The sequence below is a fragment of the Typopeltis vanoorti genome, chromosome 6 (assembly GCF_054136105.1).
Source record: "Typopeltis vanoorti isolate ZY-2024b chromosome 6, IOZ_Tvanoo_1.0, whole genome shotgun sequence".
Lineage (NCBI taxonomy): Eukaryota > Metazoa > Arthropoda > Arachnida > Uropygi > Thelyphonidae > Typopeltis > Typopeltis vanoorti.
In genome coordinates, this window is record NC_143554.1 from 159,743,535 (window position 1) to 159,766,643 (window position 23,109).

Consider the following 23,109-nt stretch of genomic DNA (forward strand, 5'->3'; position numbering starts at 1 on the left):
TTTCCCTACTGGACTGCGCGTGCGCGCACAGCCCTCGAGGCACGTGGAGCAAACTGGAACGTGCATCTGCAACGCCCATCTTTTATTCACGCCGAGAGGCAGCGTGACCGATATTCGGTGGTGCTGCCAGCGCGAGCTACTCGACACGGAGAAACGCGAAATCCAATTCTTCCCCCGCCCCCCAATCCCAATTACTGAAATGCTGGGACGAAGACCGAAAGACCCAACACTCATCATACTTCAGTCCACCGTACGTAATCCAAACAATACATATTCGCTGTTGCAGTGAGGATTCTCTTTGTATTTTTGAAGGAATTTCTTTGCGAAAAAGATTTCTATTAGCCCGTAAACAACGATTTCAAAGTGAGGAAATACTTTACTTTTTTTACGTATTAGAACTGCTAAATGTTAGAAAAAGTAAGATTATCACTTTTAATTGTAATCTTCAGAGATTATCACTAGGGGAACTCTGATTATCATTTTCAATGTTTGTCAATAAAAACCTTTCAGTTACAGTGAAAAAAAAAAGAAGCTTGAACTGGCCTTGAACCTAATACCTAATAAAAATTTATTGCAAGTGGATTAACATAAAAAAAAAACGTTTTTGATGTCTTTGAGACTTTTGTACTCTGCAGGTAAAAAGCCCCAAAATTTGGCTCGTTTAGGTACCAAACACAAGCGGTCTGAATTAAAACAACATCGGACAAATTTCAGAGATTCTAATAAAAAAATTTCATTTACCAGGGTGGTCAGAAAAGTTCTCCTCCTAACAATGAAAAAACGAATTTATAATTTCCAAATTATTTTTATTTTTCAGCATAATCTCCCGTAAGACTAATACATGTATTGCAGCGATGCTCCAGCGCCTTATCCCGTCCCCGACGCACAAAATCAGTTTTATTCTTGTTAAAACGCTCCAAGCACTGTTCAGAGATTCTCATGCGAGTGCGTTTTTTATCTGCTATGAGCAAGCGAGGAACCCATCTTGCGCAAAGCTTTTTCATTTGCAATTCTTCATGCAATTTCATGCGGTCATCCAATATTGTGCACTTGATCAACGATTTCTGGTGTTGTTATTACACTTTTTGGATATCCTTCACGTGGATCATCTTCAAGGCTGGTACGGCCACGTTCAAACTCGGCAATCCATTTCTTAATTGTCGAAAAGGAAGGAGAAGAGTGCTCATAAACTTTTATGAACTTCGAATGAATTTCTTTTGGCGTTAAACCTTCTTTTACGAAGGATTTTATTGCCGCACGATACTCAATTTTATCCATTTCAAGGGATACAGACAACACTTTGGCTTCAGACAGCTGAACAAAACAAACTACTTGATAGAATGACTTTCAATTTCACATGGATGCGTATAACAGATGTACCAACTTAGAAAAATAAATCTTGCCGATAGTGTTGCCATCTATGATTGAGGCTGAGAACTTTTCAGACACCCTCGTAGATTCCATCCAGCTAGTGTGGAATTCTTTGGTGCATAAGATTTCGAAAAAATCATTTAGACCAGCAAATGGTCTCATTGAAGCGCAACTGATTCCAATGGGCAGAAATCATGAAATTTACTGCAGCACAACTGAGGAATAGCGAAATACCTGGAACCACACGTCCTTTTAACTGGCTCAAAAAGATTACAAAAAGTATCCACTGCCCACGGAAACGACAGTGAACATGACACTTACTATTTACGTACTCACGACCCGCTATTTATATGTCAAGTCATTTTTTTCTTAATCTAGAGGGAGTGTTACGATTGCATTTGTTTGCCTTTTCGCAAAGTGCAAAGCAGTTTGAATACTTTTAAAAACAATTTTGTTGTAATAATTATTGCCATACGACACTGAAACAGAATTATTGCCATAATAATTATTGCCATTGTAATAATTATTGCCATACGACACTGAAACAGAATTATTGCCATAATAATTATTGCCATTGCAATAATTATTGCCATACGACACTGAAACAGAATTCATCCACGCTAAAGTAAATTCTACTTCATTTATTATTATTTTGCGAATCTCTTGCAAGTCATGTTTTCGTTTGTTTTAAGATCAATGGAAAGATCTCATATATGCTGATTGGCTTGGGAGGATATCGCTCACCTCTCCCCACTCTCATCGTCTACCTGTTCTTCTGCATCTCCCACGAAGGCACTCGACACGATTTAAAAGTTGATGATGTGAAAACTCGCTAATTCGGATAATACCAATACAAAATGCTGATATGAAAAATAACCCAAATTCAAGATGGTTTATGCACTCTCTAAGCGACGTCGTTTCATCATCACTGAATGGCAGCTTAAAGACAGTCAGCTTTGATCACAACAGACCCAATTGTACTGCCTGCTATTAAGTAACTTTCAGATTTGAGTTTAGTCTCAAGGATAGTTATTGACTGCCTCAACTGTTCGACTTCTACAAAGAACACAGTTGTATATATAGTTCTTTTTGATTTTTATCAATGAGATTGGTGGAAAGTTTAATGTTGAAATTTGTAGATGACATTAAAACGAGGGAAGAACCGTTAACGTAAAGATCAAGGGGAGTTTCAGACTACTTTAAGTGACATATTTCGTTGGTCAGATAAGTGAAAATCTAACAGTTTAAAGTCGGGACTACTTTGGACAAGCAGAAAGACAATTCACTGAAAAATGGAGAGGACCCAGCACTAACAATATAGTCCCGTATGGAAATTTTAAGCAGTGTTAGGAAGACAGCCAAATGGGGATGATTCCTTCATGAAATTTCAGCAATTTACTAGTAGATGCAAACGCATTTATTCCACTAACAACACGATGGTTAGGCCTCATTTAAAGAAGGACTGTACTCAAGGATGTTGATATGCTGGAGAAAGTACAGAAGACAGCGACAACTGCATCAATATCTCGAAAGATTGCCTATTCTTACAAAACAGTCTTTATTCTTCTGTTTTTATTGCCACTGGTTAGTAAGACATTTTTAAACAGTCGAACCCATGTTTATTAGGGCTATTTGTTTATAGCGATTTGTAATTTTTGTTCTTCGATCTTACCGTTTATTTTTTACTTTATTCATCAGTAATTTCAGTAACGTTTATGCAAATAAGCCATATGAATTCCAAAATGTTTTTTTTTAACTTTTTTATATGGATATCGAAATATCTCAGAAATATGTACTATTTTTATGATGACATTTTGCAATCGAAAAGAAAAGAAGATATACATTAAGGGATGATTTAAAAGAATAATAATTAAAATAAGAAAAAATAAAAAGCAACATGAATAACCCTTTAAGATAAATAGTTCTAATAATAAGCTACAATTACCCCTCTTTGGATTCCGAACCAACAGAAGAACTAGAGAGGATATAACTTGTCTAAGAATTATTGGGGAGAAAACACTTCCATGGTGGAACGTTTATTTTAGGATTTCTAGATTTTGACAAGGCATTTGATACAGTGAAACATAAAAGGCTTTTTGACATTCTAGAAAATATTGATATTGATTCTTATGACTTGAAAATTTTAAACAGATTATATTGGTGAAAAACAGCGTCAGTGTGTATAAATGGAGAGGGAACAGGAGAATTCCTGGTGGAGAGAGGAGTTAGACAAGGATGCAAGTTATCACCATTATTGTTTAACCTTTATAGGGAACAGATGCTTATAGAGGCACTTGAGGATGTAGAAGAAGGAATAAAAATAAATGGAAGAATCATTACTAACTTAAGATATGCGGATGATGTAGTGGTGATGGCAGGAAGTGAAAATGGGTTACAACAAATTGTTCAAAGAATTGAAAATTCTTGTAAAGAGTACGGACTAAGGATTAACACAAAGAAGACCGAGATAATATAATGGGCAGAAAAATAGGAGATAATGTAAAGATAAGATGTGGAGGAAATATTTTAGAAGACGTGGATAGATTTCAATATTTAGGTAGCTGGATCTCAGAGAAAGGAACTTCAGAGTTGGACATTAGAAATAGAATAGGCAAAGCTAAATCGGCATTTATGGAAATGAAGAGAATTTTAATAAACAAGAGTATTAAAATAGGTGTTAGAGTTGGAGTAGTTAAAGCAACAGTTTGGAGTATTACAAGTTATGAAAGTGAGTCATGGACATTCAGAAAGAGAGATAAGGAAAGAATTAATGTATTGGAAATGTGGTGTTATAGAAAGATGGAAAAGATTAGCAACACAGAGAGAATATCAAATCAAGAAGTTTTAAGAGTTGGGATGGAAAGAACACTGTTAAAGAATATTATGCAAAGAAAGACCAGATTTGCAGGACATCTTCTGAGAGGTTCTTCGGGACACCTGACAAGAACTATATCACAAGGGAAAGTTGAGGGGAAGAGAAGACGTGGAAGACCAACTGGAGAGTGGTTCAATGACATCGTGGGATGGACTGGTTTAAGAATGACAGAGGCGACAGACAGAGAGAAATGGAGAAGAGCTGCTCATCTGCTGCAACCCACTTGCTAGAGGATGCTATCAGATGACGACGACCCCTCTTCCTCCCAGGAAAAAAGAAACTGAAGTTTATTCCACTGGTTCGAATGTTGAAGGACCAGCATTCCTTTCTTCATCGTGCAAAATTTGCTGGTCGTAGTTCGAACCTGCGGTGAAAAGTTCTATACCACAATACACAAACGGAAGCTAAACAGATACTCAGTGGCGGCTCGTGGCTTGAAATCGTGGGGATGCTGCGACTTTCGAAATATACATACACACTGCAAGTAGTGTATACGTGTTTGGATAAAATAGCAAAATTGTGGTAAAAATTTATATATTTATATATCGAGAAAAACTGGGGTGCTGCAGTTCCTATGCACGAGCCGCACCTGCAGATACTCAGTCTCAGTTCCGTTAAACTGGACCGTTTAAATTTAGGCAAAGAAAGACTCTGTGTATGTACAGATTTAACGGGTCCAATACTTTGTTGCTTTGCATTCATATATCACTATACATGAATTTATGATTGCTGTAGATCGTCAATGTGCAGACCCCAAACATGGCTGCTTCTTATTTCCGATAGAGAAAATAATAATAATAATAATAATACGCCCATAGATTCGAGACCCTTCAACACTTCTGCGCATGTCACAAAAAGGAGAATATATTCCGATATTAGGGTAATCAATGCGTTTCGTGGGATGAGTTGTTTATTATTACACGTCGGAAAATTGGCTTTTCTTTCATGAAAATTCTAGTTCTTAAAGTGGAACTATTTTGCTTGTACAACAGTTGGAAAATTTACGTATAAAGCACTTGGTTTCGGGTGTTGGTGACCAACTCGTACATCCTTTATTTCTTTCTCCCTTCAGCATGAATTGCTATTCTTGGCACAAAGCCAAGGTCGGATGTACGAAGTGTGGGCGCACAATAATAATGCTTTCGCCTCTGCATGAGACTCGTGTCCTAGAAGGAACCCTCCGTTACGTCTATTGCTTCAGCATGTAAGACGTTAACATAGTCTGACAGAGCATTGTTAATAGATGAATTCGCATTTCGTACGCAATAAAGAAGTTTGATGTTATCGAAATTATTGAAATTTTCTTGCTTCTATTTTTGATACGGAAACGCTCGTGAGAATTTCCACGTCAGACATCATATGTACCGAAATAGCCAAGCGTTTATAATATTTGTCTTCACCTCATAAATATCATCTTGTAGAGACGCCAGAGGGCAAAAGAGATAAGCAAGGAATGCATCTTATCCGAGAACAAACATTCGAGCGCTCAAAATACGCATTAAGCCTGAGGTCAGGTCAACATTTCAGTTGCTCTCTTCCTACCTCGAATATTATAAAGTTAAATCAACTTTCTTTAAGAAAAGAAAAAGGCGTTAGCGAGTTTATTTTTATTAATCTTCTTTACCTACTTTCTTCCTTCGTCCGTTTGGAAAATTCGCACGCAACGTCGTACTCATTAGTCGCCAATTCGCATTCCACATGCAGAACGTAACTTAAAAAATTGGTTTGCGTTTCCACTCTCGTTTTAGTATATGGAAATATAAGAATTCCCATTTAGAAGGTGGCGCTGTGTGAAGGAGTTGTGAGTATTGATACTGTGTTTTTCTCTTCCTCCATGCTGTTGTAATTTGCACAAGTTGCGGTGGCTGGCGGTAGATGGCGTTGATGGAGATTATTGGTAGAGGTTCGATGTAGTGGTGGAGACGGTTGTATAGCAGGTGTCCTCCCGCGATGAGTCTTCAGACTCCTTGGAGGTGTCACGAATAATAATAATAATAAAGTAATGCTTTATTTCTTTCAATTTACTAAACATGTAAGTAGAATTTTTTGCATATTCGAGTAGCAAACTTAACGGTGTATGATACAAAAATTCAGGGCGAATTCTCCATGCTTGCTATGCTTGCTGCACAAGCTCATTACTTGAGAAAGAAGTAATATTTATTTGTTAATAAATGCATGCATTTAGAAGCATTCCATTTAGGCTTTTATTTTTGTAGAAGATGTCTTAAGCTTGCGCGGCAATAATTGAGCTTTGCGTTGTGTATCGAAGGCCGACGCTAATCAACGCTACCTTGGCTTGCTCGGTTGTAGGGGCTTCCTCGCAGCAGCGCTGTGATTTCAAGCGCACGCACAGCCATTTCACGTCGTCTCACTCTGTTGCTTAAACCACAGGCCATGCAGTGAAAGTAGCTCTAGCCAGTAAGCTTCAGCCAGTCTTTACAAGTGTGCGTGTTGCTTGGGAAAATTAAGTTACAACCAACTTTTTATGACGATGTTATTGACCAGTGTTCATAAAGAAGAACCGTTGGGTAGAATTTGTATTCAAGTATCTAAATTGAAAAAGATAGAATATCATTTGTAAAATAAATGTTCTATTTGTATGATTAAATGTACATAAATTTCTAAATATATAGTTTTAAATGGTCAGTAATTCATTATTCGGCTAATCAGACTTCAACCACACCTCTCACTCCCTGAATGATAACAAGAGCAAGCGTGGATATCAAGTCCAGCATTCGCCCCTACAAAAATTAGTTTCAGAAGTGGTGACTAATTTTTGGAAATCAGTGGTTATAGCTAGTTTTCACATTTAGCCATCATAGATAGCTCGAGCCACTGATGATTTTGAAGACATTCATATTCTGTATCCATCTCGCGCTCCAAAACCCCAAGAAGCTCGTGCTGATGTCTGAAATAGCGTGGATTTTTTTACTGTCGTTTCTTAATCTGATATTTGCAGTTAAAAAAGAAAACTTTCTGTAGAGAAACCGTACTTGTCACTCCAGAGATTGACTAAACTGGGGAAACACTTGTACAACGACCTAGAATAGCAACTAGATGAAACCTGTGACGGTCTTTCTGCAGCCTCCATAGCTCAGCTGATATGGACGAGCCTTGTGCTTGGAAATCGAATCCCGTCGATGAGGTGAGAACTTTTATCAGGTGTTTTCATTGAGATGGTGAGTTAGCAGGTATCATATAGAGGTCTAGGGTCCCATCACCCCCTGGGAAACTTTTTTCTCGTCCCTCAAAACAGGCAACTCTCCTCTTGAACACACAGGTCTACAGGCATCAATACTTGTCCTTAGGAGAGCAGAGGAGCAGCGTTCTGCCTGCATTAATTCGCAGTCACCACAATTATAATTACATAATTTCACTTACGGATTGAGAACACGAGATGGCAGCAGTTTGTCATGCAAGTCTAAAAATCGTCAACAGAAATGAACTCGATCATCGACAATAATGAAAGGTACAGGAGAGCTTATTATTGATTTTATTTTTTAAAAAAAGTCTTCGGTGGGATGAAAATGTTTTAGAATATTCGATTAAATAGTTATAAAAATATTAACAAGCAAAAAATTTAAGTACATTTTTTTTCTATGCCATTTAAGTTATTCATATGGGTGATCCTTTTACACTGCATCTCATAATCGTATTTGGATGACGCTGAAGCTTTGTTAAGAGGTTTAGAAAAAAAAAAAAACAGTCATGTTGATAGTGTTACACCTAAAAGTAGTTTAAATTTTAATTTGTGCGTGTGTGTGTGTGATTGAAAGAGAGAGAGAAAGACTTTCAAGAAGGATATGCGACTGTTCAAGAAGAGGATCAGGTCGTCCACACCGTATTCTGAGCCGCTGGAACTTTTTACACGGGGCTTTTCAACTTTAGGTGAGTTACTTGGTCTCATACGCAGGAGAAGGGTTTTTCCCTCCAAGAAACTCTGGTTTTTCGTTCCACAAACAGGTAAACCAGTTTAGACAATGGAATATAGAAAATGGGCTTATCCTCGAATTAGAATTACGAAATCCAAGGATACTTGGAAAATTATGGGCGCTTAAGGGCCAGATAGTACTACTGATGATGATAATTATTATTACATAGCACCTCCAGGGAATCCAAGGACTCATCGAGGGAGGGCACCTACTCCACAACTCTCCTTCTCCACCAACTGCAACTACCTTCATCATCTACACCAATGCCATCTAGCACCGACCACCACCAGTATTTTTACAGACAATCAAAAACATCCATGTCCACGGCGGGATTCGAACCTGCAGCCTTTTGGCTGGAGAGCGGATATGCTAACCACTCGGCCAACCAAGCCGGCTCTAAAGACATCATAACAATGATGAAGATCTCTTTACAGCTTCTCAATACGTGCTATCACAGAATATTCCACTCTCTTGACTTCCTAAACTTTCACAGTAAATTGTCTAGAAAAAGAAAGGCAAAAACCATCTTTTTTTTCATACATCAAGAGGCAACTTGGAGACGTTCTTACTTTCTTTCTATCAGCGTATATTTCTTACTGTTCATCTATTAATATATCTTCAATCAGTGGCGCACTCAGGATTTAATCTTGGAGGGGGCCGAGCGCTCAGGATTTAACCTTTTTTTTTGGGGGGGGTCCGAGTTGAGTAGACGTTTTGCGAATACACACTACATATCGCATGACCTATAACTGAGCATCTGCAGTGATCGCTAATTCATAAGTAGCACACAACATAAATAAAAAAAATGAATTTGAATTAGGAAAAGATTTTTGGAAATTTTTCTAGTGTTTTTTCCTTTTCTTTGGGGGGTGTCCGGGCCCCTTGCCCCCCCCCCCCCCCCTTTGGGTGCACCACTGTCTTCAATAATGTTTATAATGGCGCAGTGTGCTGTAAAGAAGACGTTCGAATTATTACTGCAAGAAGGACCTCAGTTTACTTTTTCATCCAGTGTTTTATGACTAGAAGAGATTTAATATTAGACTTTGACTCACCATCTAACACAGAATCTTCTGTTGTCTGACAAAATGCGAATAGAAATCAGGTAAAAAAGCAATTTTACTTCCATTTTGTTTAAAATGTTCTGTTTTATGTTCTGTATCGTTTCATCCAGAAATATATCAGTTTTTTTTTTTTGTTTTTTGTGTGTGTGTGTGTGTGTGTGTGTGATGGAGAGAGAGAGAGAGAGAGGCGTTTTTTTTTTTTTTTTTGAAATAACTGTTTGCTTGTAATAACTGTCTGGAACTTCTAATGGAAGAATTACGAGAAATCTTCCGTCGTTTGGTTATTCTTACTTTCTGTGTTTCAAACGGAGCAGAAGCCATTTCTCGGTCGTTACTGCAATACATCACACTCCCTATTACTGCAACTTTTGCAATAAAATCGTGAAATGAAGCTATTATGGAGTTGATCCACGCATCAGCAGCCTGCACCGAGCAGAGAGTATTCACAAAAGATAATAAACTCGAAGAACAAAAATTGTTTATTATTAAAATTAAAATATCATATTCGAATGATTTTCAACATTAATGAGAATAGCATTTTAAAAAACGAACAATATCTCAGAAAGTATTAAAAATATTACAATACGTAAGAAATATTTTTTTCTTCTAGTTTTAAAATAAAAAGATGGTTTGCGAGATCTTCGAGTTGCCAACAAAAAAGAAAAAATATATTTGTGTGCAATAAAAATCATTTGATAAATGCTTTATGTTAGTGGGAATTGTGTACAATCGCAACTGAATCTGAGTTGCTTTTAGCATTATTTAGGACGTTAACGTATTGGAGAAATAAATTTGCTTTTGATTAATATTTGATTGTGATCAGTGCTAGTTGAGAATCTTGTTTTATAGAATTAATGATTCTATAAAGATTTTATAGTATCATTATATTCATTAGTATCATTAAATTTTATAGTGTTATTAAATTATAGTATCATTCCCCCAGCATTTTAATTCTTTTCTCGATTCATAATTTTTAAGTCTTCATTATTTCAGTTTTCGACAAAGTGTATGAAACGATTACAACATCTTGAAGGTGAAAGATATTTTCATATATTTCAGAATAATGCACCGCTACACCATCTACGTTACGGTCTCAGTAATTATTATTATTATATGAATATCTGCATACAGTCAGACTCATTTCTTTACTGTCAGTCTTAGAGAATCACTTTGTGACTTATAAGTATCTGTTATTCATTCCTCTCTTTTTTGTCTGTCAACGAAACTTGTAACCTTCAGTCTATCCTCATAGGGAGCATTCCACAGACCTATTACCTGGTGACAGGTCTGTCGAAACCGGGTGATCAAATTTGTGCACAGTAGTCAATATGCGGCCAAATATTGTTCTTCCTTTAGGCATCAAAAAGAAGTACATCAATAAATATTTTATTCATCTACAATGCAATCAATACATTTATGCTTTATGAACATATAAGAGTAATGTAATGTATAAAAATTAATAAGTCGCGTATTTCAAATACTGTAAGATGAACCGGATTTGTAATTTACAATTCTTAAAGATTAATAATTGGTTAGTTTAATAGTTGGGCTTATTTTTCGGCTCAAAGAGTTTCATATAGAGTTCTTATTAACTTGCTCTCCTGAAATGCGGCCTCGTACTTGTATTTACCGGCAGCAAAGTAAAATTATAATAATCGTTAATAAAATGCTGAAATAAGCTTGAAAATACTACATATTAAATAATTCTAAAAGAGATAACAGATATCGATTTAATTTATGCGATGTCGTTTTAACTCTACTATTTAATTCAATTTATATTAATTCAGTCACAAAAATTATAGTCGTAAATTGCAGATAAACGCATGTCGATCTGTTTTCGCAGCATAAACAATTAAATTGAAATTTACAGCAATATTTTGGAAACCCTAGCGGTAGGCGAAATAAATTATTCTTCATAATAATGCCTCTTTGGGCGGATTATATGGTTGCTGTTCCTATTTGCTTAATGAGTTGTGCTACTGTTGAAAATTTTCATAAAAATATAACTAAACTGAACTAATTAATTTGCATCAGAAAGAAACCGAACTTATAATTTCATTAATGAAACTGCATTGTTTATTACGTTTTTAAATAATTAAATGCAATTTCAACCTCCCTTGAGTCACAAAATATCCGTAATTGAATATTTTCGAAACAGTTCCAGGTATGTTACACACGGCGCTAATGACGCTGCTGTCACTGTTTATGGCAAACGTTGCACTTGCAGCGAGAATTAAAGTCACGCATAAAGATCATTTTATGGCATCATTTTTTTTTTTTTTTGCTTTTTCCCCCCTACTTTTATGAATACGTCATCATCATACGTATCAAGGATTTAGGCCTAGTATGGTCTGTTCCGGCCTTAGAAGTCATCGTTGAATCGTTTAAGAGGACGTCCTGGTTTTCGTTTTCCTAATGGCTTGTACTTTAAGGCTTGTTTTGGTAATCTTTCTGTTTTCGTTCTTTGAACGTGTTCCATCCATTTATGTTTATATTTTTTAATTTTTTCTATTACTGGTTCTTGGTTTAATTCTTTCATAATTTCTTCGTTTCTTTCGTGATCAAATAGGATATACTTTGCAGTTTTTCTCATAAACTTCATTTCTGCTGTTGTTAATCTTTGTCTTTTTGTTTTATTGTCTAGATTTCGCTTCCATACATTAAGACTGGTAGGGTTAATGTATTGTATACTTTCAGTCTGGTTTGTTTTTGAACTAGGTTTGGTTTAAATACAGAGTTAATTACACCTGTTATTTTTAAATATTTTGCAATTTTTACGTTTATATCTTTTTCATTTTCATATGTGATCGTACATCCTAGGTAGTTACATGAATTCACCTGTTCTAAGATCTTGTTATCTATTACTATTTTAGTTCTTGCTGGATCTTGTCCTTTAAAGGCCATAGTTTTTGATTTTTCTGTTGATATTATCATACCATAATCTTTGGATATCTCATTTAGATTTAAAATAGCTTTCTGCAAGTTATCTTCAGAATTTGTAATTATTATTTGGTCGTCTGCAAAGAGGAGAGTGTTTAAGTTAACTGTAGGTGAAAGTTTAATTCCTTGATGTAAATTTTTACTCCATTTTATTATTATTTCATTTAAGTAGATATTAAAAAGAGTTGCTGAGAGGGGACATCCCTGTCGGACCCCTTGGTTTATCTCTCTTGTATATGATAGCTCGTGATTTAATCTTATTTGTATTTGATTATTTTCATATATACTTGTGATAGCTTTTAGGATATTATTTAGTATTTGTCTTTCTTTTAATATGTTAAATAATATGTTTCTTTTAACTTTGTCAAATGCTTTTTCAAAGTCAATAAATGCAATACGTGTTTCTAAATTATATTCTCTTCTTTTCTCTATTATTAATTTTAGGCAAAAGGCTGGGTCTATACATGATCGTCCTTTTCTAAATCCATTCTGTACCTCTAGAATAAAGTTTTCGGAATATTTCATTAGTTTGTTATTTAAGATTCTGCTATATATTTTGTAACAGGAATTTAGTATACTGATACCTCTATAGTTTTTAGGGTCATTTCTATTACCTTTCTTAAAGATAGGAATCACAATTGCTTTTTTCCATTCTATTGGGGAGATACCAGTTGAGTAAATTTTATTTAAAAATAATGAGTCTTTCTTTGAATCTTGTTCCTGCGTATTTATATAGTTCTCAACCTAGTTTATCTTCTCCAAGTGATTTTCCGTTTCTTATTTCTTTCAGGCTGAATTCTAATTCTTCTTCAGTTATTTCCTTTTCATTTTTTTTAATTGTTTGCCAGTTGTCTTTTTTAAAATATTTGTCTGTCCACAGTTCTGTGTAGTAATTTAGAAATTCTTCTAATTTCAATTCACTGTTTAATTTTATGTTTTCTTTGGTATCTGCATTTAGGTGTTTCAAAATCTTATATACATTGGGTCTTATTTTATATAAATCATGTTCTAGATTAGAAACAAATTTATTCCATGATTCTCTATGTCTTTTTCTGACTTCTCTTTTAGCTATGGCTCTTATTCTTTTATATTCTATTTCATCTTCTAATATTTTACTGCTTAACCATTTGTGATAGGCTTCTTTTTTCTTTTTGATTATTTCTTTGATTGTATCATCCCAGATCTTCAGTTTTTTCTTTTATTTAATTTTTTGGTCTTTCCTGAATTATACAAAATTATAAAAATTATACAAAATGAATACGTTCATTTTGTATAATTTCAAAATGTCTAAAATCATTTTAAGAAGATGCAAAAAACTTCGGGATTAATAGTTATTCAGAACTTTAATAATTGCACTGAGTTCCAAAATTAGAAATTATCCTCAAATTCAAATTTTAAAGGCAAATCTCTCTCTCTCTCTCTCTCTCTCTCTCTCTCTCTCTCTCTCTCTCTCTCTGTGTGTGTGGGTGGGTGGGTGGGTGTGGGTGTGGGTGTGAGTGAACAAACAAAATTACAGTTTTTTTTTATTTTTATGCTTATTTTTCTTTCGTTATCTATTTAGTTTTATTTTATTTTTTATGGGAACCCATCAACGATAGGTTGGTCGACCTACAGTACACTAGTACCATGGACTTGGCAGGATTATGGAAAAGCAAGTATTGCAAAACATGCAGGCGAGCAACACTGGGAATCCAGTAACAATACATAGTTTAAGGAATAAACGAAGAAAATAATCTCTGAAGTAATAGCGATGATATCATAAGTTTGAGCATAATCGATACATTTTTTGTTATTTTAGATGGCAGACACTATTTATATAGAACAGATTTAGCAAACACCTCACATCAGATAAAATATAATAATAATAATTTTAAAAAAAAATTTTTAACATTTTATTATTTCTCAGATAAATTACATAGATTATATAAACACAATTATGAACACAATTAACAAATACTTTCTCATACGTAAAGTTTTTTTTAAAATAATAATAATAATAACAATAACTGTTTACAACGTATATTATTATAATATTCATAACGATGATTTTTACAGATGTTTCTTTGCAATTTTACACTCTGTATATACAATATCAATGGATATAATCACTCCATATTGCATACTTTTGTTACAGTTATTACATACATTACATACATTTGTTTACATATAATACATACATTGGTTTACATGTGATACGTACATTACATGCATTTGATTACATATGATACATCTTGGATGAGAAATTTCTCTGCTTTCATCCTCGAAGCTTATATGTAAGCTTATCTGAGGATGACACCAATTGGTTATTATTTATTGGTTTTTTTTGCTGTGTTGGGAAGCTGCGAAATCTATGATTAAGAAATTTGCGCGCACGTAATCATGCACACATGCACACACGCGCACGCACGCACGCACGCACACACACACACACACACACACACACACACACACACACACACACACACACACACACACACACACACACACACACACACACACACACACACACACACACACACACACACACACACACACACACACACACACACACACACACACACACACACACACACACACAAACTTGGAATGTATTGATGTGTCGCTGAACGAATATATAGTGTTTCATTAAGTTTGTATGGTATTTTGGCTGCGTGTTTCTTGTTCATAGTATGTCCTTAGAGCTCTTTTCAGGCTCTTGTAGTTTGTAAGGTTTCTGTATTCAAAAGGTAATTTGTTTATCATGTCTGGGATGTAGAAGTTTCGCGTGGCCTTTCCTAGTGATTACTGTATTTATCATCATCATCATCATGCGTATCAAGGATTTAGGCCTAGCATGGTCTGTTCCGGCCTTAGAAGTCATCGTTGAATCGTTTAAGAGGACGTCCTGGTTTTCTTTTTCCTAATGGTTTGTACTTTAAGGCTTGTTTTGGTAATCTTTCTGTTTTCATTCTTTGAACGTGTTCCATCCATTTATGTTTATATTTTTTACTTTTTTCTATTACTGGTTCTTGGTTTAATTCTTTCATAATTTTCATAATATTGTATTTATATGTGGTATAATTAGTTGTCTGAGGTCTTGTTATACGGTATGTATTTCTGACTGTCCTGTAGTTGACATCGAAATAATGTTTTAGCAAAGCTGCATAGTGACATAAATGTTTTGCTGTATTTTGTGTTCTGACATTGCAATGTATATAAGGTCGTTATTTTCTCTTTGTTCCCAAAAGATCAGTTTTATCATTTTGTACTGTAGCGACATTAATCTATTTAATTTGTAGGATGCACAGAAAGCATACGTTGTTATAGCGTATCTTAGTATATTTTGGCATAGTGCTTTGCATATTAGTGTTTTTAGGCATATGAAAACTATGTCTTTTACGGAGTTTGTTGTGTAGATGGTTTATGTGGCTATTCCAGTTCATATCTGCATCGAAATAAATTCCAAGGTATCGTATTGTTTCAACCTGATTGATTGTAGTGGTTTTGCTATTCTGTGTGTTTTTTATGTTGGAAAGTGGATGTTGGATGGTTATATATTTGTTATCAACTGGTCGAGTCAGTGGATTTCTGAATATCATTAATTTTGTCTTTTCTGAGTTTAGGTGTATGGAGGTTTTCGTGAGCCAGTCTATGATCAGATTTATGTCATGTTGCATATTTGGTTGGACTATGCTTGCGTTATTGTAGATGGATATTATTGCTATATCGGGAAGGGAATATCTTACCTTTGAGTGGTATCTGATTAATATCGTGCGTGTAAATGTTGAATAGAGTTGGGGAGAGTACAGCTCCCTGTGGTACTCCAGAGATTACCAGTAGCTCTCTGCTTCGGTTTGATCCGATACGTGTGATATGCTTTCTATTTTGAAGTTAGTTTGTAAACCACCTGTGAAGAGGCCCTTCTATTCCAACATGCCTCAGCTTTTCTAACAAGGTTTGATGTGACTCACTGATATTTTTTTGTCTGTTCAGTTCATCTTCCGATTCTGCCTCTGGGGTAATCAGTTGCGTCGTGGGTGGCGGCGTTTCTTTGTTCTCTCTGTAGTATGGGCGTTTTCATTCCTCTCGCTTGGAATTGGATTTGCATTGCCATGTTGTTTCTGAAAGTCCGGAACATGTAAAGTGAAGATTCCTAAGACATTTCCTGCAGGTTATATGACTTTCATCGGACGGCATTGCCATGCTGTTTGCATTGCCATGTTGTTTCTGAAAGTCCGGAACATGTAAAGTGAAGATTCCTAAGGCATTTCCTGCAGGTTATATGACTTTCATCGGACGGTAATTTCTGATATTTTTTTGTCTGTTCAGTTCATCTTCCGATTCTGCCTCTGGGGTAATCAGTTGCGTCGTGGGTGGCGGCGTTTCTTTGTTCTCTCTGTAGTATGGGCGTTTTCATTCCTCTCGCTTGGAATTGGATTTGCATTGCCATGTTGTTTCTGAAAGTCCGGAACATGTAAAGTGAAGATTCCTAAGGCATTTCCTGCAGGTTATATGACTTTCATCGGACGGCATTGCCATGCTGTTTGCATTGCCATGTTGTTTCTGAAAGTCCGGAACATGTAAAGTGAAGATTCCTAAGGCATTTCCTGCAGGTTATATGACTTTCATCGGACGGTAATTTCTTCAGGCACTTGTTGCACTTCATGGCTCACCTTTTTTCCCTTGGACAAATGTAAAGATGGCGAAGTCCTTTGTTCTATCCTCGTTAGTGACCACGGTGAACTCTGCTCAACCCTCAGCACACTCAAAATTTGGGTTTAACTTGGCCGATTTCGATGAATTATATATATTACTATCTTCAGCGTGACATGAAGAGTCACTTTGTGACACTTTTAAATTAACAACAGTAGTTTGAACCACATTAAAGTATAAAAACTGGACCAGCGATACAACCATGCAACCTTTCGTATGCATACACAGCGCCCTCGTAATAATAATAATAATAATAATAATAATAATAGTAATAATAATAATAATAATAATAATAAGAAGAAGAAGAAGAAGAAGAAGAAGAAGAAAGGATATAAAAGTTAGCTATTGGGGGAGGTGGTGAGTTCATGGCTGTACCCTGTTTTTGAAGTTAAAAATTGTTTTGCCACACGAAATACCTGGAGCGGAGTACGTGGGAAAAGAGGGCCATGATGTCGTGTGGAAATATGTTCTGTAGGATCAAGATGGTATCACTGACTGGGACATTGGTGAAAAGGGAAGTTATGTCAAAGCTGACTAATAGATCTTGGTCGTTGAGTGTAATGTTTTTAATTTCTTTATGAAATGTTGTCTATTTTTTATGTAGAAAGGGGAATTACCTACCAATTCCTTGATTGTAGCCGCTAATGTTTTGGCTAAGTGGTAATTCGGGCTGTCGATTCTTTATATGGAAGACTTTGAACAACGAGCTCTAGAGTCGGCGTGTCTAAAGCCCAAAATTTGGCTCAGATATGTCGACGATATTTTCGCCATTTGGTCCCACGGCCGCGAAGCACTAAATACATTCCTTAGCCACCTGAACAAACAACACAAACGCATCCAATTCACCATTGAAATAGAAAAAAAAAAAAAAAATCCTTTCCGTTCCTAGACACACTCGTCACGCGTTTTCCCCTAGGCTGTCTCTCCTTCTCAGTCTACCGCAAACTTACACACACAGGACAGTACATACATAAAACTTCTTACCACTTCTTACTTCTTACACCAATGAACACCGTGACGAAAGAAATGCCGGCCACGAGCGCAACTAAGTTTGGGGTGCAAAACGTAAAAAATGCAAAAAATAAAAATAAATAAATAGATATAAAAGTCTGCTATTTTAATATTGTATTTTTAAATTTCGGCAAACGCTTTAGACACACAAATTCTACAACACACTGCAACTCATTTTAATGGGGTTAATAGTAAGTATTCAACATATTGCATTTAGTAAAATTTAACTGGTTACATTTAAATTTTTCAAAATTTTTGTGCTTTTTGGGTTAGGGGGGGCGCAAGTTAGACTCTTGCCACAGGCGCTTCATACTCTCATTACTGTACTGCCACCCAACACAAAAACTAGGGGTCATAAGCACCCTTAAACACAGAGCTCAAACTATCTGTTCAAATGAACAAGCTCTTAACCAGGAATATGAGATCATCAACCATACCGTTATAAAAAATGGATACTGTAAAAGAAACCATTCACAAGATCTTCCACAGAGATACCCCTAAAAACAAAAAAGATTTCAAGAATTACCATACCGTATGTGAGAGGCATTTCCGAAAAAATAGACAGAACACTACACAAATACAACATCAAAACCACCTTTAAACCCCCGAATAAGTTAAGACACCTACTCAGTTCTTTTAAAGATCCTCTTCCACACCTAGCCCACCCAGGGGTATACAAAATACAATGCACATGTAACATATCATACATAGGGGGAACAGGGCGAACCATCGCAATCAGGAAGGATGAACACCAATGACATATTAAATACCTCAATTTTGGAAAAACCGGCCTTTCTGATCACGCACTCCAAACATACCACAGAATTGATTGGAAAGGTACCAAGTCCCTACACCGCACCAAAACCTGGTTCGAGAAGAAATTCAAAGAAGCATACGAAATGCTCAAACATAATCCAAATCTGAATAAAAATGATGGTCTAACCATTCCAAGAATATGGAGGACCCATCTACAACCTTCATAGCAACCACAAAGAAAATCTCAATACAAGAAGACTAAGTGAAGTGTTTTTTTTTTTTCCTGGAATATTCAATAGCAACCTGAACTGTGCAAATCCAGAAGAAAATCGTAGTATAACAATATGAACTGTACAATGCCAGAAAAATCTCAGTACATGAGGACTTTAGCAGAGTTAATTGTAGTTTTCATTTATTTTATTTTATTTTATAACTATATATATATATATATATTTTAATTTTTTTAATTTATTTATTTTATTTTAATTTTTAAAATTTTTTTATTACTAAAGGTCAGGCTAAGAAAAAGATTAGTTAACAACGTAGATTTAATTTACCTTTATAGAGTGCAACAGCATGTAACTGTTCACTCTATAAAGTGCAACAGCTACATGCTGTTGCACTTTATATCCTTTAGCCAGTCAGAGGTTGCTGGACCAAGATTATCATTGATTATAAAAGGTGTCCGGGGAAGAAAGTATGGCAGGTAACTGCTACCATGTCACGTACCCTTACCCTAGCACTACAATTATTGTCTGAAATAGTGTGAGTTATGTGGTCGATTTTCTTGAATTGGGAGATTAAAAACACAAGTTTATGGAATAACAACCTACTTGCCCATCCCAGAGATCGACTAACTCATTGACCAATCGAATAAAGGCTTGAAGCTATTCCTCTAAGAGTTTCTTTGTACAATGGATGCGAATTCAATTTACACACCTCCACTCATCATAATAAGGAGGTTCGATGAGTTTTTGAAACTTCGTTTTTCTGATGCTGATTCGTAAAAATTTTGAGCAAGAAAGTTTTGAAATGTTTTTATGAATCAGCACCAAAAAATGCGGTTTATAAACGTTCAAAAGGTTTTGAAACCAAACTTTCCATAGTATATAATAACCCGAAACAATAACAAAATATTAACCGAGTTTGAGTTTCAAATATTACGTAATAAATCAAACATCTACATCATCATAAAATTCCTGCGATGTACCCTCAAGGGGTGTACAGTATATGATAGCACTACAAATGAAAAATTGACATCAATGCTAACTTCCTATCTACAATTTTCCTCCAAATCATCCTGTTACCTCCAATATTATTCGATCTTACAATTCTGTCTTCTAGGGATATGGATTGATACGGTCTTTTTACCGTATCAATCCATCTATATCTTAGTCTTCCTCTGTGTCTTTTCCCTGCCAACCTGGCAGAGAACTTGTTTTGCTAATCAAATATCTACAACAGCAACAATTCACCGGAAGATAGCTGTATCTATCTTCGAATTTGAACTAAATAGTCATCAAGGTTGATATATATATCTCAGACTGTATGGACAGAAATGCATTGCAAACTGAAGTTATCAAAGTTTATATGAAAACTAAATTTCGTATTAGAACATTTGAATTCAACAAATGTAACAAAGGCTCCAGACTAAAACCCACACATAAATGTAAGCTAATACGGCCCCTGCTAGATGCAAAGAAATTCAGTAACAGAAAACAAAATCAAAACTGATAGCTTAAAGGAAACCAATCAGCTCTTAAATAGCATGACACGTATATAATTACATTGAAGTATGATAGCAAAACCTAAATTAGAAGTCAAAAATGAAGCATTATGGAAAGCTTTCCATAATGGTCTGCATTATGGAAAGCCGACAAATTGCATTTAGCAACTTAAAGAACCTTAAAGAAGGACAGATGAAAAATAATAGCATGAAAAACAAACTTATAAATATGTGATCATCAATTACATCAAATTCGACATGAAGAAGTCAATAAAAACTATCAAAATTATGAAAATGTTTAGGAACATAGCAAACTCCAAGTGCATTTTCAACAGAGAACATTTGGCACATGTAACACATTTGAACTATTTATGTACTATTTTTAGTAAAGAAGGAAAATTAAATACGGAACTTGATTACAAAATGCTGGTATAATAGGAAGTCAATTGAATATATTTATATGGAAAAGAGAGAAATTAGTCAAAACACTAAACTATTTGTATACAAGAGAGTGTTCAAACCCATTTTAACTCATACATCTGAGAGTTCAGTTAGAAATAATACACTAAATGAAAGTTGGAGACTATGGATTCGAAGGATGATCAGGAGAGTAGAAGATGGCATCAATGGCAGTACACCATTAAATAAGATGATATTAGGAGAGAACTTGCCATTGTGAATTCATGACTGTGTTAGCAGAGCTAATCTCAAGTATGTCACTTAAACAAAAACTTAAAGAATTGGGAGAGGAAAGATTAGCAAGACACGTGTTGTTTGAACGTGTCTTGCAAATTTGGCAATACAGAAGTATACAAGACAGAAGTATAACATACGAGAACGAAGAACTGTAATTATTATTATTATTATTATTATTATTATTATTATTATTATTATTATTATTATTATTATTATTATTATTATTATTATTATTCCTGATACCTCCAAGGATACCGAGGACTCATCGCGGGAGGACACCTATAAGTGTCTCTACACCGAACCTCTACTACGAATCATCTCCATCAACGCCATCTACATGATCAATCTACACTTTTGGAAACTTTTGGAAACGAGAAAGAAAAATCGATATTTTATGTAGCAAAAATATGAATACATGTTTGCATGCTAATGGCCAGATAGGCACATTTTAGAAGTTATATTTATGTAACTCTTTGGGAGTTAAATAAGTTATATGTAACTGTACTACTCTGTGTAATTAATAAGAGAAGATAACCTAAAATTTCAGAATGAATGTTTATTATTATTATTATATGGCATTTCCAAGAAATTCAGGGACTCATCATGGAAAGGGATGCTACACAAGAAAATCCACTGCACACCACTAAATTTTCCATCTACACACTGCATCATCTATTGCTGTTAAATAGTATTTCTACGCATTAGCTGCATGTATTCTCTGGCGATTTTCCTGAAAGAAACTTCAGAATTTCCTGTGAAAAATTTATCCAACCCTTTAAAGGATCAATTATCTCACCCTCAGTTCACAAAGTTCAAATAAAGAGAGTGATAACATTATGAACAGCACAATGAGAATCAAACATAGGTATTTTTCAGTCGAAGGATGCAATGCCATGTTGTACTTCCAACTACACCACAGACTGTAACACATTAATAATAATAATAATAATAATAATAATAATAATAATAATAATAATAATAATAATAATAATAATAATAATAATGATAAATCAGCTAACACCTTTTATTCCATTATAGGGGTAGGCGAGGCCATTTTAAGTCCCTCTTTTGGAGACTCAGTGAGCAGTTCAATCTCCACTAGCAGTCAATCAGAGATAGCTGGTCCAGGACTATCACTAATTTTAAACAGCAGTCAGTAAAGAGATGACTAGCAAGCACAGCCATTACGTGGCCCATAATCCTAATACAACATTTTTAAATACTTTCTCAAATAGTTTTTTATAAAAGAAAATAAATAAATAAATTCAAATAATAATAATAGTAATAATAATGAGACATTTGCTGATTTTTTTAAAATATTATTTTATTTATTTTTTTCACGAAAATTATTATTATTATTATTATGAAAATAGTTAACCCACTTAACTGATTCACCAACTCTCTATAAGTTAATCCACTTATAGGGAGTTGGTGAGGCTGTTTTATCATAATCTAACTTTTGGAAACTGAGGAGAGATTCATTCTCTTCTGGTAGTCAAGCAGAGATAACTGGCCCAAGACTATCAAAATTATGAAAGGCATCCTACGAAGAGACAAATATGCTGCAATGATCTGGTCCTTAACTCTGCCACAATAGGTTGTGGTTTTAAATGGTGTGGGTTCAAGTTCAATTTTCTTGAATGTATGAGACAAAAACTTGAGTGTTTACAGGAGTAAAAACTCACTTGCCTATACCAGAGAATGACCAGTTCCAGCTCGGAAACTAGAATAGCTTAGAAATGTCCCCATTAGGCAAACAGAATCGAACCTAAAATTTTCTTCGAGCGGCCTAGAGGTGTGGATGCAACCATCTCTTCCACTGAGCACACAGGCATCATCATTAGCATTAACACACTTCACAGTCAAAGGATAACAAGCAAACATGAAAGAGGAAAATGAAATTTAGTTGGCAAATGAATGCAATTCGGATCTTATCGAAAGACCTAGAAATCGACTTGATATCGTCGTAAAATGTGAGAAGTCCCTAAAAAAGGTGTTCCTAGGAGGCTCAACTTTCTCAGACGTTTCATAAATGTGCTTGGAATTTTT

General features: G+C 35.1%; 1 protein-coding gene across 1 annotated transcript in view; it reads left to right on the top strand.

Annotated features, from left to right (window-relative positions):
• The first annotated feature begins 9,219 nt into the window (after positions 1-9,219).
• The window catches only part of LOC150106164 (uncharacterized), a 59,073-nt gene continuing 45,183 nt past the window's right edge, over positions 9,220-23,109 (top strand). Inside the window, exon 1 of the mRNA XM_090393899.1 lies at positions 9,220-9,280. The gene's annotated coding sequence lies outside the window, so the exon portion shown is untranslated. The remainder of the gene's footprint in view (positions 9,281-23,109) is intronic.